Source organism: Telopea speciosissima, chromosome 9 (assembly GCF_018873765.1).
Source record: "Telopea speciosissima isolate NSW1024214 ecotype Mountain lineage chromosome 9, Tspe_v1, whole genome shotgun sequence".
In the NCBI taxonomy this organism is placed as follows: domain Eukaryota; kingdom Viridiplantae; phylum Streptophyta; class Magnoliopsida; order Proteales; family Proteaceae; genus Telopea; species Telopea speciosissima.
Window position 1 is genome coordinate 54,662,981 of NC_057924.1, and position 17,001 is coordinate 54,679,981.

Below are 17,001 nucleotides of genomic sequence, written 5' to 3' on the forward strand. Positions count from 1 at the left end.
AAGAACCATCATTGATCAACGCAAAAAAATTGTGATGGGAACAAAAAAATTTGAAAATCCCAAGTCTAAAATTTAAATCACTATTTTTTTTTTTGTGGAAATCAATAACGGGTAAAAGTATATCACTGCAAAAAGATTATATATAGGAGCGGTATATATTCTATTACCACCGCTAAATCCTCTGCCTCAGTGTCTTAGTTTTCTTGTAGTTGAGGGGAGAGGAGATTTTTATCTGCTCCATTACTAACACACTCCATTTTGCTCCATTACACTCTTAGATGATTGACACGTGTATCTGACTGATCCAACGGTTAGAAAATCAAATTAAAAATTTACTTTTGCATTTTAATTTTAATTTTTTTTGCTTTTGATTTTTGATTTTTTGATTTTTATCTGTCCCTGTCATTCTCCCTCCCCTTTCCCAATCTACCTTTCATTTCTCTCTAGTCTCTGGCCACTCTGAAGAAAGTTTTTGCCAGAGATGGAGCACCTGTAATTTTAATTACCCCATTGCAGTAGCTACTGGAATTACCAATTTCTAATAGCAAAATTATATGTTCTTTTTCTCTCACAGTCAAGAGTCAAGACTCAGACCTGCCTGTGCCCTTGTGTTACTGCTACCTGCCAAACAACAAGCCTTTGTTCCCCAAAGTTATTTGTGGTCAATGCTCTTATAGGTAAGGTTCGTTGTATGTGTTCATAGTTTCTATTAGATTCTCAAATCTCAAGTTTTTTGTGGTTTTTACAGGCGGCTTTGTAAGCATCATAGGGAAGTTTATTCCAACATTACAAGCAGGCCCATCCTCAATTCTTCATTCCTCACCATCTAAATCTTATCAAGATTTCATTTTCCCATCAAGAATCAAGACTTTACTAGTGAATACCACCGTCACTAAAGAGCTGAGCTCACACCACCACATGCTTTGCAAAGATTTACACAACACAAAAGACTGCAATCTTATGCTGAAGAAGACAAGTAAATACACCTCAGAAAATACGCACAAATTACAAATTAGAGCAAAAAGTAAAGATTAGACAATTACATAATAGTGACCTCAACCTGGTCAAGCAAGAAAAAATTAGCTGACAATTCGGGCAGCATGCAGCAGTGTGCAGCGTCTGGGATTGAACAGGCGTTTTTATCCTCTTGTCCCCTGCCCAACACCCTGCCCAATCAGGGCTAAGGCGGTCAAAGCTCTTGCTCAATCCCAAGCGCTGCACAAGTGCTGCACACTGCCCGGATTGACAGAATCTTTTTTTCTCTACTTAACTGACTCTAACCTTGCCAGACTCTCCAAGGTAGCTCTGCAAATGTCAAAAACTCATTACCCAGTAAACAGTAACCAACAGCTAAGTAACAAGATCCCAAATAGAAAAGAGGGACAATGCAAATACAATAAAATTCAACCGCATGATAGCTTCCAATCGATCTCCTATGATGGGTACTTCTGCAAAATGAAATTCTCCGACTAATCCCGTGGAGGCTTGTTCAAATCAGGCGAAGACCCTACAGACTCATCGCTCGCGATGGTGCGCTCTCCACCTTACAGTCCTTCGTTCCTAGAAATTCTACATTGTCTTTTGGCCAACACGCTTGTGAATGCAATTGACCACCGTTCGCCTTCTTATCGGAATAAAACACAGGCTTTCCTAGTTTCTCCTGTTTCTGCGCGGTAGATAGGCCTTGACAAATCGCCTGAAGCTTCGCATCCACTAAGGAATACAAGGGCTCATAATCACTGAACTCTCCTCCGACGTTAATTTGATGTCGAAGATTGGAAAAGTTCAGCCTTGCAAACTCTCCTCTTAGCTTGTAAGCGGCCTTGTAGGCCAAAGCCGCCTCCCCAGCTGTGTCGAAAGTGCTGAGCCCAAGCCGAGTACGGTTCTTCGGTAGTCGGATCTCTGCAACCCATTTCCCCAATGCCGTTGTCTTACCCGACCTTTGAGAGGAGTGGGTCGTGGGTTGTGCTGCAGGGGCTCTTGTACTCGTCGTTTGACAGTCACAGCAACAACTCCGGCAGTAAGAACCGTCTCCGACTCCGTGCGTTTCTCTTGATAGTGGGAGGGGTATAGAGAGAAGGAAGAGAAGTTCGTGTAAGAAGGAAAGTGAAAATGAAAATGAAAAGACAAAAATGAAAGTGAAAATTAAAACTGAAAAGTGAAAAGTGAAAATTTTCAATTTAAATATAGCCGTTGGATCTATTCTGTTATTCTCCAAAATGCTAGATCAGCAAGGGGCCCTCTAATTGTATTTAGCTCGTCTTCAGGGAGGTGTGCATCCAGGGTGTTGCCAGGGGGCATCCAGCCATTGAGTTATGCCGCACACATCTTGGCGCTCGCCTGAGATGTGTGTGACACAACCCAACGGCTGGCAACCCCCTGGACGTTCCCTACTCCTTGGAGACGATTCTGATCCCCTCTGATTTCTTAGAATCTGTAATATATGTATTTGGGGTAGAGGAGGTTTTGGATTGAACTGTTTCTTACCTGATCTCTTTAACGACACTTGAACTTACTATAAATGCTCCAGTTTTCTTAATTTATTTTTTGGATTCTAGGTTTTAATTAATTCTGTCTTTCTTTCTTGTCCTTCAAAGTTAGATGATTGGGTTCTCTGTTGGATTTACAAAAAAAACTTAAGCACTCAGAAGTCATTTCCAAGGGTGTGGATCAATGAGCAGAGCCATGCTTCATCGACATCGTCGTCTTCCCAATCGGAGGTGAACGTCCTTGAATGGAATCGCTTCCTGAAATTGATGACCACTTTTTCAATTTTCCCCGGTTGAATTCTCTTAAGAACTTTCAACTTAACATCCAAAGTCAAAACGCTTGTAATGAGAAACTCGAATGGAATAATACGGGTGTTATGGGCTCCCTCGCAAAGAGGAGGCATTAAGCATTATTCCTGGAATAAGGAAGCTATTCTGTTTAAACCTAAAGGGTAAATATGTCATTTTACTTTTTAGTTTGATTGAAGTTAACACCGTTACTATAGAGGGGGATGGATGAGTATTTTCAAATAAGAGGGGGTGACTTAAGTATCGTTCGATTTTTCAGGGGGTGTCATGTAATTTACGCTTATTTAAAGTGGCTCATTTTTTTGTTTAAAAAATAAAACTGTTTAAACCGATAAAATTTTGATTTGGAAGAGCAGTCTCTGAGGGGGAGTGTGGCCCCTACGCAATGAGAGCATGTACAAACGCATCATTGGGGGCGGAATTTTTTCTTTTCATAGGAGGTGAAGCTGCCATTTTAGCCTCCACTGTGTCTGGGCGTGGCTGGTACACTACAGTGCATAGAACTTTTCTCCTTTTGATTTATATGTATATAAATCAAAAGATCTCTACTTGGTGGTGTTTCCTGTTCCCTCTCACAGGGCATCGTGAAATGACTCCTCTGCCCCTTGGGTAGATATCCAAGCATGCATCCCCATTGGCCCAGATGCTTGTGTAGAGAATATCGACCAAGTAAAGATCTCTTATTGCCCATTAAATAATAACATCCTCCCAAAACTTCGACATCCCCTTGGTCACATTTTCACATTGAAGAAATTGTTAATATTTTTTCTAAAAGTAATCATTCAAAAGTAAAACAATGTAGTAAGTTTATATTAAATAATTATTTGTATATTTTTCTACGAGAGTATATATATATCTAAAATAATTATTTATACCTTTTTCTATGAGAGTAGAATAGTAGATTTATATAAAATAATGGGTTAAGTTTCTCTCCACCCATAGAGGATGGTTCACCACCATCCTAGGGTTCACAATCCCCTATTAGGATTTTCGTATGTTCCAAAATACCCTCCTAATACCTTTTCCTGTCTTCTCCCAACCCGATGGTGAATAGGATCCCATTCACCATTGTTGAGGAAAACTTGATCCTAAAATAATTATTTATTATCTTTTTCTATGAGAATAGGTTTTTGGGTGTGACATTTTCTATGAAACCATTTATGAAATACATAACCATTTAATAAATAATTTAGTTTTAAATTCATTACATGAAACTGTTTAATAAATGGATTCATTTTGACTTCTACGTCCGACATCATGAACCAACGTTTAATACCCTCACAAACATTGGGTAGTGGGATATTCTTGTCTCCTTGAGGCAACTTTCTCTTTCTTTCAGCACACCAATAATCACTACGTCAGTGGAAATCAGTAAGCTAAAGTGATCCATGGCCAAAGATTAATGTACGTCAATGGTATCCATGCAAAGGGGATCTTTATCCTCTTAGGTTGCCTGTTCGGTATAGTTTGTCTGGTTTCTTTTATGGGGGAGGAAATGACCACCTTATCCCCTGCCCGAATGAGGTTCATCCCCTTTTTATTAGAGGCACTAGGGAACTATACCGGCTAGAGAACCTCAGAGGATAATTTTTTATTCAGAGGGCCTTCAACTGTCGTACGAAGCTGGAAATTTTCTTTATCTTATAAGAGCCGTGATAGAACAGACCATCTGACCATGAATACCAATGGAGATTGAATCTTTGTTTTGGATTTTCTCCGTCACCTGGGTAAAGTGGGCTAGAAAAAGGAAAGAAGATCATATTTTTTTCAAAGAACGGATGTGGTCTGGTTCAAGTCAATAAATGGGGGAATTGAATCTTGGGAAAAGGGTTGATGCTCCATGATTCCAGATCAAGGATTGTCAAGCTCTGCAATCTGATCATCACACTTTTAGGGTGATAAAAACTACTCAAGTATATAAAACTGTCTGCATAGGGTGTATTAATATAGAAAAATTCTTAAGAAAAAAAGATTACCATAGAAAAATCTTACATTGCCTGGGATGTGCCATGGAATATTGTATATATACATTATGACGTCCCTTACTTGGTGTGACGCATTTTAAGGCGATGAGGTCCACCTGATAAAGAAGATAATACCTGTGTCATTGGTAGATCCGGATTATGATACTTCTTTGATATCAGAGCAAAGGATGAATTTGACTATAAAAAATTTAGCTATAGTAGAACATAGATGTAGAACTATGGAAAAATCCCACATTGCATGGGATGTGCCATGAAATACGTATAAATGCCATGATCTCCCTTATTTGAGATGATGTATTAAAACCGTGAGACTCACCTATCAAAGTGAATAATATTGTACCATCAATGAGACCGGGTTCATGGCACACCATAGAGAGACCCTTTAGATGTGATGATAGATCCTTTCCTCATCAACCCCCTCAATTGTTTATCGTTTGGGGTTAAAAATGTAAAAATGAGAGAGAAATCCTCCAATCAGAACCATTGATTAGTCTCGGTGTGTTGTGAAGCAAAAAGATTGAACCTTATTGGTTGCTAAAGAGCAAAAACATTTGGACTGAATGTTATGGAAGAGCATCAACACCGAGATATTCTTGTATTTGAATTGTTTTTGGGTAATTTACACATATCACCCCTGAGGTTTAACGAAAATATACTTATACTCCCAGTTTTGGATAATTTGCGTATCCCTGAGGTTCACAAACGTTAAAACATACACCCATTCCGTCAGTTTATGATTAACAACGTTAAAAATATAACGTAAATCAAAAAATTGCCCTTACATTAAAATAAATAAAAAAAAAAAAAAAAACCTACAACTTAACTTCCCTAAATCGATTGGGGAAGATGAATTGCAGGTATCCTTGTAGGGAAGATCATGGAACCGATCGATCCTAATTCATTCTCCTTCCTTTCCCTCTTCCATTAGCTTCCATTAATGTAATCTTGGGTTCTTATTACACTTTTTGTAGTTCCCAACGAACGTAATTCAATCAAAGATACCCCACCACTGCCATTAAAAACATTCCTTTGTAAATCCCTCGTCTTTGCAACCTAAGCCTTTCAGACTTCCTCTTGGTATCCATTCATCTCTTATCAGTGCAAAACGGCACCAACACTAATTAATGATGGACAATTTTTGAAACTTGAAACCCTCTTAAAAAGTAAAAACCTTCTCTGTCTCGTCATTGTACCCTAACTATTAGTAGGGGTGTAAATGAATAGCTAAAATTCGTTTCCGTATTCGATTAACACTATCCGAATCCGTCCAAAAGCTAAACGGATGCGAATACGGATAGGCTATAGCTATCCGAAAAGCTATATTTACGTGTAAACGGATAAAATACCTGATCCGCATCCGTGTCCATATCCGTTTAGCACTATCTGAATCCGTCTAATAGCTAATCGGATGTGAATGTGGATATAGCACTATCCGAGCCGAATCCGATCCGTTTACAACCCTAACTATCAGCCTTTTAGACTTCCTCTGCAACCTATCTACGTTATTTCAGGTGCAAAATGGTAACATATATTAATGATCAATTTCTGAAAATTGAAAACCTTCTTAAAGACTACCCACCACTACTATTGAATTCTACCATCTACCCACATCAATCAAGAATCTAAAACCCTATTAAAACCTTCCCTTCTCTATCCTGTCTTTGCATCTTGTATCTACGGTAGTAGGATCCAAATCCTCTAAGGCACACTGCCCATAGCAGCCTGTGCGGTGCAGACTGAGCTGCGTGTGCCAAGACCGCCTTACCCCTATCCAAACGCCTTGCCCGAGCAGGGGTAAGGTGGTCATTGTGCATGTGGCCCGCACAGGCAGCTACGGGCAGCTGGGCCGTAGACGATCTGAATTGATGGTAGTATCTCTGTAGTATCCATTAGTCTGCAAAATGGTGACATATTAATCGTACCCGGTCATTACTATATTGGCATTCAAAACTGGCCATTGGATTTAAAGCAACCACGTGTCAGCATATTAGATATGTAATAGAGTGCAATGGTGGATTGTGTAATGGAGACGATAAAAATCCATCATGGATAGCTAATATTCTTACCAAAAAAAAATAGCTAAATATTCTTACCGGTCATGGTTTTAGTGCACGGTACCGATATATGAATCAGCCATATATAGCCGATATGGTCAATCCGATAATGAATCGTAATCCATGAGTCCTCCCTCCTCTATCCAAGCATTTGGGTTGCTACAAGCAATGAATACTGAAAAATGGAAAATGTGCCAACCAGTACCAACAAATCTCTCCATGTAATTATTTTGATAGGTGAATACAAAAAATATGTTATATATTGTTGGCATGACATTTTTTTATAAAAGCTCCTTGAACCCCTAAGTTTTCACATGATCTATGAAGTTATTGAACATATACTACATATAGTAACAATCACTTGTCTCTTCAATTATTCTTCTTTCCTATTTGAACTCAAGTGTACATTGTTTCAAGAGGAGAAAAGTATGATACCGACGAAAATTCGAAGGACAAGATTAAGACATTAGAGAAAACCAACCATTATATAGTAAGTATATATTTACCACAAATCTCTAATTAGATCAATCCTTTCTCGACCTTTGATTGATTGCATATTTACATCATCAATGAAAAATAGTCATTTCCTAGGTCCTCTGTAGCACACATGCACTTGAACTACATATTGGTTATGCTTTGATCTCCACCCTTTGAGACAAATACCACAATAACAATTATCAAAATTACTGTTGTTTCACTTATCATTTGTTAGTTATCGACTGTAGAATCTTTTCAACTCAGTCTAAAGAAAAAGTAAATAAACCCTAAGCATACTTGTGTTTGAAGCCAATTAATTCACCTTATTTGGTGAATTGGTCTTTTGTTCAAGAAGGTTTATGTTTTGTTCTTAATGTTTTGGTAGCCTCTAGCATTATTCAGAGAGAATGTAATCACATTATTTATCATAATGGAAGTTTTACATTGACGAGGTCCAATGGTTTTTTCTCTTTCACCTTGAGAAGGATTTTCAAAGTTAAAATGGTTATGTGTTTTTGTAGTTGAGTTGATTTGTTTTTAATATTTATAGGAAAGTTTTTATCAATCCCCTATACTTACGTCATATTTACTCAAATTTCCCTACTCGAAATTTCCTTTTGATTCCCTCAAAAAACCAAACTTTCACCTCTTCTTTTCCCCGCAAATCCTAACTCCCTAAACTACCCTTGCTTACCTCTTCGTTTCACTCAACATTTGCCTTTTGCTGCCACCTCTCTACATTGTATTTACTCAAACTTATCTACTCGAAGTTTATTTTTGATTCTGTCAAAAGAACCAAACTTTCGCTGCTCTTTTTCATGTCAAGGGCCATCCTTGGTCATTGCAAAATTTTTTTTATATGAATCTGGAAATTTGAAAATACTAAGTCTAAACCACCTAATTTTGAGAAGAGATCTGTTGACATTGAAATATTAGGTTAACTAGAGTTCTGCAGGAAAAGATTTTGTTTCAAAAACCATTATTGGTCAATGCAAAAACATTGTGATTTTCAAACTTTTTTATTTTTTAATGGAAATCAATAATGGTAAAAAATATAGCTTTAAAAAGACTGTATATTTGTCTATAGGGACGGTATATAAGAGAAGTAGTTTTATGTCCGGGAGTGTGGCCTATGCCAGCACTGCCCTGTATCTATTTCTCTTCTCTTCAACTAAGGACAAAGATGTCTTTTCAAATGGAGAAAAGAGAGATAGACCCATGGGAGTTCTGGCATACAATACACTCTCAGACGGAGAACTTTCTCCCATATTTTATTACCACTACTAAATCTTGTACATTAGTATCGTAGTTTTCTTGTAGTTGAGAGGAGAGCGGGGGCACTAGAGAGATCTAAAGAGTGGGCCTCTTCACCGTACTACTAATACCCTTTTTTTTTAGCTAAAGGTCAGTAATGTAGTATTTTACTATCAATACCCACCTTTTCCCTTTTTGGACCAAATGATTCTGATAAGTCAAAACGCATATTCTTCTAAGGTCCTTCCTCTATGCACATCAACGGTTCCTTTGTATTACCCACAAAAAAGAAAAAAAAAACGTTTCCTTTGTATATGTCATAGGTCAAATCGAGTGGATCTGCTTAGAACCTTGGGAGTGAAGTTCCTCTAATCAAGTGGATCTGCTTAGGGCGCTCAATGATCATATAAATTATATGAATATGAATTAGAAACACAATCTTGACTTGTCCTTTTTTCTATATTTATGGAGGCGATTTCCATTCTAATACGTCACAGTAGTGTAGTTAATCTATAAATAAAACCAATTGACCTAGCTAAGTAGAACTCTTGATACAATTATTACCTATCATTGGTTGTCATATACTTGAGTAGAAAAAATTGATGTGTGACATGAAACTATTATATGATAGAAATAGACACATGACCATAGATGGATTATATGATCACCAGACTAAACCTTTCTTCCTATATTTATTTGTCATTATAGCAATTTTAATCATTATGACACCAAATCCTTCTTCTGATGACGGTCAGATTTAAATTCTGAGGCGAACACAAGGGAGGAAAATCAAGATGATCTCAAGACAATTGCAATGAGTGTTGCGGCTCTAGCGATTGGAGTCTCAGTATCAGGGATAATGGGTATCGGCCAATTGTTTCGTGAGAATCAAATCACTCAGTGTACAATAATATGTCTTTTAGCAGTCTCCCTGTTCTTGCTATGCACATCTTTCATCATTACTGGCATAGTCTTATTTGTTATTTCAAAGTGTCGTCGGAACATCCAGACCATGTCATTCATCATTAAATTTTTCCTATGGTCTGCAGCAGCTTCAACTACTCTGGGTGTACTCTTGGTAGCTGTCTATATAGTTTTGTATGGACTGTAATTCTATTCAGACTGTATTCAATAGTCTTTTTAGTCTTTTTTTCTGTACTTTCCTTCCTTAATTTGTTTATTAGTCCATGTGGACTTCAAACAATAGGGAGGAGAGCCGTCTATTGATTCTCTTAAATGCAGCGAAGATAAATTTCCTTCTTGTTTGCATTAATGTGTTGTTCACTTTTGATTCACCTTGAGTTATTTATTTTCTTCCTTTTCATACATATATTCACTCGTGGAAAAAGGTTGGCACATTGCCAGTGTACCGTAAGCTAGCATTCATTGTGTGTCTCTCTCTTTTGTCCTTTGAAATGAGCCTCTGCTCCTCTTGTATGATACCTCATCCCACACCCCCATTGATACCATGTGCTAAATGGGGGTTTGCATACGTGGCTGCATATTAGCCCTTCGTTCAATACGGGCCAGATATGTATTGCACACTTCCTCTCTTCCCCACCAATGGCTGAAGCACTGGCTGCATACAAAAGCTTTTTCCAATATAAAAAGTGTCTTAGTGTACTAGGCTCTTGCTGTGGGTAATTTACACATACCACCCCTGAGGTTTAACGAAAATATAATTATACCCCCCAACTTTGGTTAATTCTGCGTACCCCTCTGAGGTTCACAAATGTTAACACATACACCCATTCCGTCAGTTTATGACTAACAACGTTAAAAATATGACGTGAACTGACAAAATTGTCCTTGCAAAAAAAAAAAAAACTTGCAACTCATCTTCCCCATGAGTTGTAAGTATCCTGGTAGGGAACACCATGGAAGCAATCCTGATTCACTCTCCTTTCTTTCCTTCTTTCATTTGCTTGGTTTCTCTCAATCCTCAAAGAAATGGAGTTTTGGGGTAAGCTTTTTCGACTAGGAAAAAAAAAATTCAAATAGATGTTACCGTTAAACCCACCAAAATCCACTTCAATGGATTCAAATTCAAGCTGAAATGATGAAGCAACAATCTGGCCCCTCTTTTGGTTTCGTCAAGCTTCGATTAGGTGTTCTACTTTCAAACCAAACGATTTAGGGTTCAATAAACCAAACAACCACCCCTATTCAAAACCCTAGTTCCTTTACAATAAACAGAGTAATAGAATAGCCCATTTTGATCACCTGAGCCACATCGACGTCGACAATGTCTGTTTGGACACCTTGGAACAGAAACTTGATGGCTAAATAGAGTGGTTTTTGGCTTCCACCGAACCCCATTGTTTTCATATTTCCATTTCCCATCTGCTTCCTCTTCAGCTCTACTGACTGAGGCTTCAATCCCAACAACTATTTCATACCCTTTCAACCTCCAATCATGGCTGTCAACTCACCTCTGCCTTCCATTCCAGCCAAATCGCCGGCAACATACAAACAAGCAGTGAAAATACACAAATAAATCAAATCCTTGAGGGGGATGGGGGGAAGAAACCACAAAACCAAACACACACCTATATTGTAACAGAAGTTGTTCGAACTCCTAACTTAAAAAATAACCATCGAGCATGAACAACATATGCAAAATGCCAAATGTAAACCCTAATGCCCTTTTCTCTCTATAAGAAACTGGGACTATGATGGCGTTTTTAAATGCAGCTATAGATCCAAAAAACATCGTCGTATGATAAGAAGGCGTTTATACTTTGTGCAGCAGAAATGTCGGCAAAGGTACCGCCGTTTTTGTACAATGGCGTTTTTTGAGAGTGATTGTGTATTGAATTGTGAAATAATATTATTGCCTTAAAGTTTGAGAGATTACAAGATTTTATTTATATAGGTGAAGATAAGAGGAATCCACAAGTTGGAAACTCAATCACCATTACTATATAGAGAGAGAGATATGATTGAGAGAATATAGAGATTGAGAGAGATTATAGAGATCACATGGATTGCATACAATAATGGAAAGGTAGGATTGAATGGGATTGCATGCAATGATGGAAAGAACTAAGATGGAAGGCTGTTATGACTGATACACCCCCTCAAGATGAAGATTCGAGAGATTTAATCTTCAGCTTGTCCCGAAGGAAAGAAAATCGTGTCGTACCGAGCCCCTTAGTCATAATGTCCGCAATCTGGTCTTTTGTGGAAATAAATCGGACCTAGAGATCCTTTTTGGCAACTTTATCACGCACAAAATGGAAATCGATCTCCACGTGTTTGGTACGGCATGAAAGACCGGGTTGGCGGAGAGATATGTAGCCCCGATGTTATCACATCATAACACGGGGACGTGGGTCATGGACAAGACAAGCTCGCCAAGCAGAGACTGGAGCCAGGTCAATTCGGCACAGGCATCGGCAAGAGCCTTATATTTCGATTCAGTGGATGATCGGGCAACATTGTAAATAGGGACATAATTACCATCACCAACCATGAGACTATTCTTACCATTGTACGGTGCATAAGATGACAGAGACTGTAAATCAGACGTTGCATGTTGTGTTGCACCAGTATCGGGAAGCCAATGAGTAAGGTCAGATGGGGTAGGTGGCGGTGGGGGTTGTGGGTAATGGGGCTGGGTTGGTGGGTAATGATATTGGGTGGGTGGGTGGGTGGCGCGCCCATTCCAATCAATTTTTCAAAACCCTACCCACCCAACTTATATGCTCGTCGTTCTATCCTTTTTGTGGTGCTAGCATAAGACATGCATTTACTTCTTTCAATTTGAAATATTTTGAGATAAGGGGTGCAAAAAGAGAAAGTAATGGATCATAAGGATTTGACTTAAAATAGAGGGCCATTTAAAGGAGCCCATTTAAAAAATAAATTACAAGAGGATTTGAATATATACATTTTTTGGGGTTATAAGGGAGCTTGCATTAATATATTTGATAAACTATGGGGTTACATCCTATAGTATTTCTTTCCAATGGCATCATTCTGCCTCAACCCAGAAAGAGCCAGTAGAAGAATATCAATACAAAAATGAACTTCCTGAACAGAGTGTAGGGGTAAAAATGAATAGCCAAAATCTGTTTTCGTATCTGTGTTCGTATCCGTTTAGCACTATCCAAATCTGTCTGAAAGCTAAACGGATGCGGATACGGATAGGCTGTAGCTATCCGAAAAGCTATATTTACATGTAAACGGATAAAATATTCTATCCGTATCTATGTCCGTATCCGTTTAGCACTATCCGAATTCGTCCGAAAACTAATCAGAAGTGGATGCGGATATAGCACTATCCGAGCCGAATCTGATCCGTTTACATCCCTAACAGAGTGTAGGAACCCAACCAGAAAGTAAGCACAACTATTGATCTCCCCTACATGGTTCATGAATATACAACTGCGAAAGGAATCCCTCAATTCACAAATGTCCTCAACCAGCCACAAAGCATCCCATGAAATCTGGAAGCTACTAGTAATCATTTTAATTTCCACCAATGAATCTAAACGAACCTGGACCTGCGACAGTCCCAAAGATCGGGCCCGCAACAAGCCACTCTTGATTGCGTAAAGCTCTACAAGAACAATGTTGTTGTCCTGTACGCCACCTGCAAGAGCAAATATGGCTTTGCCCAAATGATCCCTTCCAATAGCACCATAACCGCCTATCTCCTGTTGAACAGACCCATCACAGTTAATTGCGTACCAATCCATAGATGGAGGAAACCAGGTGTCTGCGGAGATCCTTGGGTGTGAGTAAGAAACTTGAATCCCCCATCTCGAGAAAAAATCTCGATTCTTGCTATTGTCTAGGATATAAGTGAGCAACCCAGTGAATCTTCCCTGTGTGTCTTGAAGGATAGAATTTTTTTTTTTTGTTAATCACTCAAACCACACGTCTAGGGGTGCAAGTTTGGTCTTGATGGCCCGGGCCCACCCTGAGCCCAAATAGGGCTTGGGTTGAGATATCCTTGCCTTGAGGGTGGGTCAGGGTTGGGAACTTCGGGCCCTGAGTCAGGGCTGGGTCGGGACAGAGTTGAAGCCTCGGGCTGAGCCTGGCCTGACCCAATCCAACACTATCTTCTTCTTTTTTTATTTTTTCCCTTCTTCTTCTTCTTTTTCTTCTTAGCCTGGCCAGCCCAAGCATCTCCCTCCCCCCCCCCCCCCCCTAGATAAGGGCCAATCAGGGTCAGCCCGGCCTAACCTTGAGGGCGGGTCAAAGTTGGATTTTTCTGGCTCTGAGTAAGGACCGAGCTGGGCCTAAGGGGACTTAGGGTTTGATTGAGGTTTTAAAAGGCCCGGCCTAACCCGAGCCGACCCTATTGCAACCCTACACGTCAATCCCAAAAGGTTAACCAACTTTAGGAACCGCGGAATGGCAATAGGATATGAAGTTGAAGACAACTAATAACATAGTTGTTGGACCTAGAACATTCGAGTTTTGGTTATTTTTTCTTTTCAAAAAAGTAACTAAAAAATGGGAGAGGGTTCTTAGAGCAAGCACGGTATTCTACACATTCTAACATTTATTTTTAAATTATTATTAACTTTTTATCTTTAATTTTTTTTTTTTTTTTATAATTCAAGTGAGAAGGGGTGTAGGGTATGCCTTAGACTTAGAGAACCTTTTCCAATAAAAAAAAATAGAGGAAGAGAACACGAATTTAGCTCGTCTCCAAGGAGGCATGCGCCCAGGGTGCTGCCAGGGGGCATCTAGCGGTTGAGCTGTGCCGCACACATCTCGGTGCATGCTGAGAGATGTGTACGGCACAGCCCAATGGCTGACAGCATCCTGGGCATTCCTTGCTTCCTGGAGAAGATCCTAATCCAAAGAACACTGCCAAGCTATGTAGCATACGCTGGCACTTGGCTGTGTCCATCTCTTACCTCCACTCTTATGAAATGACTTATCTATCCCTTATTATGAGAAGAGAAAAAGACAGGAAGTTGGTAACCTATGCTATGCAGCCAGACATAGAATTCAATCCCTATGAAATATTATTTTGAGAGAGTGTAGGGAATGCTGTGGTCCATAAAACGATTTCCCTCACCCAAAATTCATGGTTTTAAACGGATAGGTTACCAAGGGAAGGTGAAGAAATTTTCTCCTTTAATCTTTTGGTTTTTTTTTTCAAATTATAATGATGATGACTATTCGTCCAGTTTTTGTCTTGAAAGTTCAAACAATATATATATTATAAAAGGTGGGATCCAGGGTGTCCAGCTCGCACGTTTAAGGAGATTTTTTTTTAAACTTATACGAAAATATGTTGTAAAGGGCGGGAGACGAGATAGAGAGGTGGATTTGCATGGGAGACCAAAATAGATAGGGTTTGTCGGTCGGGAAGACAAGAGGAGAACCAGAGAGGGTTTGCGTGAGAGTGACAATACTTTCTCTCTGCGACACAGCCCCCATCAACTTGGACCTGAAACGTTCAGTCGAAGAAGACACCACTGCTATCCATGAGTCTTCCCTCCTCTATCCAAGCATTTGGGTTGCTACAAGCCATGAATACTGAAAAATATATGAAAAATGTGTCAACCAGTACCAACAAATCTCTCCATGTAATTGTTGTGAGAGGTGAATACAAAAAATATGTTACACATTGTTGGCATGACATTTTTTTATAAAATCTCCTTGAACCACTAAGTTTTCACATGATCTGTGACGTTATTGAAAATATACTACCCATAGTAACAATCATTGGTCTCTTCAATTGTTCTTCTTTCCAATCTGAACTCAAGTGTACGTTGTTTCAAGAGGAGAAAAGTATGAAAATGATGAAAATTCGAAGGACAAGGTTAAGACATTGGAGAAAATCAATCATTCTATAGTAAGTATATATTTACCACAGATCTGTAATTAGATCAATCCATTCTCGACCTATGATTGATTGCATATTTACATCATCAATGAAAAATAGTCATTTCCTAGGTCCTCCCAGTACCACACATGCATTTGAACTGCATATTGGTTGTGCTTTGATCTTCACCCTTTGAAACAAATACCACAATAACAATTATCAACATTACATTTGTTTCACTTGCCATTGGTTAGTTATCGACTGAAGAATCTTTTCAACTCAATCTAAAGAAAAAGTATTTAAACCCTAAGCATACTTGTGTTTTAAGCCAATTAATCCACCTTATTTGGTGAATTGTTCTTTTATTCAAGAAGGTTTATGTTTTGGTAGCTTCTAGCATTATTCAGAGAGAATTGTAATCACATTATTTATCATAGTGGAAGTTTTACATCGACGAGGTCCAATGGTTTTTTCTCTTTTACCTTGAGAAGGATTTTCAAAGTTAAAATGGTTGTGTTTTATTTTTAATATTTACAGGAAAGTTTTTATCAATCCCCTATACTTACATTGTATTTACGCAAATTTCCTTACTCGATATTTCCTTTTGATTCCCTCAAAAAATCAAACTTTTACCTTTTTTTTATCTCCGCAAATCCTAACTCCCTAAACTACCCTTGCTTACCTCTCCGTTTCACTCAACATCTGCCTTGCTGCCACCTCTCTACACTCTATTTACTCAAACTTTTCTACTCGAAGTTTATTTTTGATTCTGTCAAAAAAAACCAAACTTTCACCGCTCTTTTTCATGTCAAGGGCCATCATTGGTCATTGCACAACTTTTTTTATATGAATCTGAAAATTTGAAAATACTAAGTCTAAACCACCTAATTTTGAAAAGTGATCTGTTGACATTGAAATATTAGATTAACCAGAGTTCTACAGGAAAAGATTCCATTTCAAGAATAATTTTTGGTCAATACAAAAAAATTGTGATTTCCACTTTTTTTTTTTTAAATGGAAATCAATAACGGCAAAAAATTTAGCTTAAAAAAGAATGTATAATTGTATATAGGGGCGGTATATAAGGGAAGTAGTTTCCTGTTCGGGAGTGTGGCCTACGGCAGCACTCCCATGTTTCTATTTCTCTCTTTAAAACAAGGAGCAGAAGTGTCTTTTCAAATGAAAAATAGAGAGATAGACTCATGGGAGTTCTGCCATAGGATACACTTCTGGACAGAGAACTTTCTCCCATATTTTATTACCACACACTAAATCCTCTACGTTAGTGTCATAGTTTTCTTGTAGTTGAGGGGGGAGCGGGGGCAGGAGAGATATCCAAAGAATGAGCCTCTTCACCGTCAGACCAATACCAACCTTTTCCCTTTTTGGGCCAAATGATTCTCATAAGTCAAACACATATTCTTCTAAGGTCCTTCTTATAAGCACATCAACGTTTCCTTTGTATTACCCCACAACAAAAAAAAAAAAAAAAAAAGTTTCCTTTGTGTATGTCATGGGTCTAATCTTTGATTTTTTTTTTCTTTCAAATCGAGTGGATCTGCTTAGAACCTTGGCAGTGAAGTTTCTCTAATCAAGTGGATCTGCTTAGAGCCTTGGCTGTGAAGTCTGTCTAAATAAAT

The 17,001-nt window shown here is 38.6% G+C and overlaps 1 pseudogene; it reads right to left on the reverse strand.

Annotated features, from left to right (window-relative positions):
* Nucleotides 1-1,403: 1,403 nt before the first annotated feature.
* LOC122639113 lies at nucleotides 1,404-13,271 on the reverse strand (annotated as a pseudogene).
* Nucleotides 13,272-17,001: the final 3,730 nt, after the last annotated feature.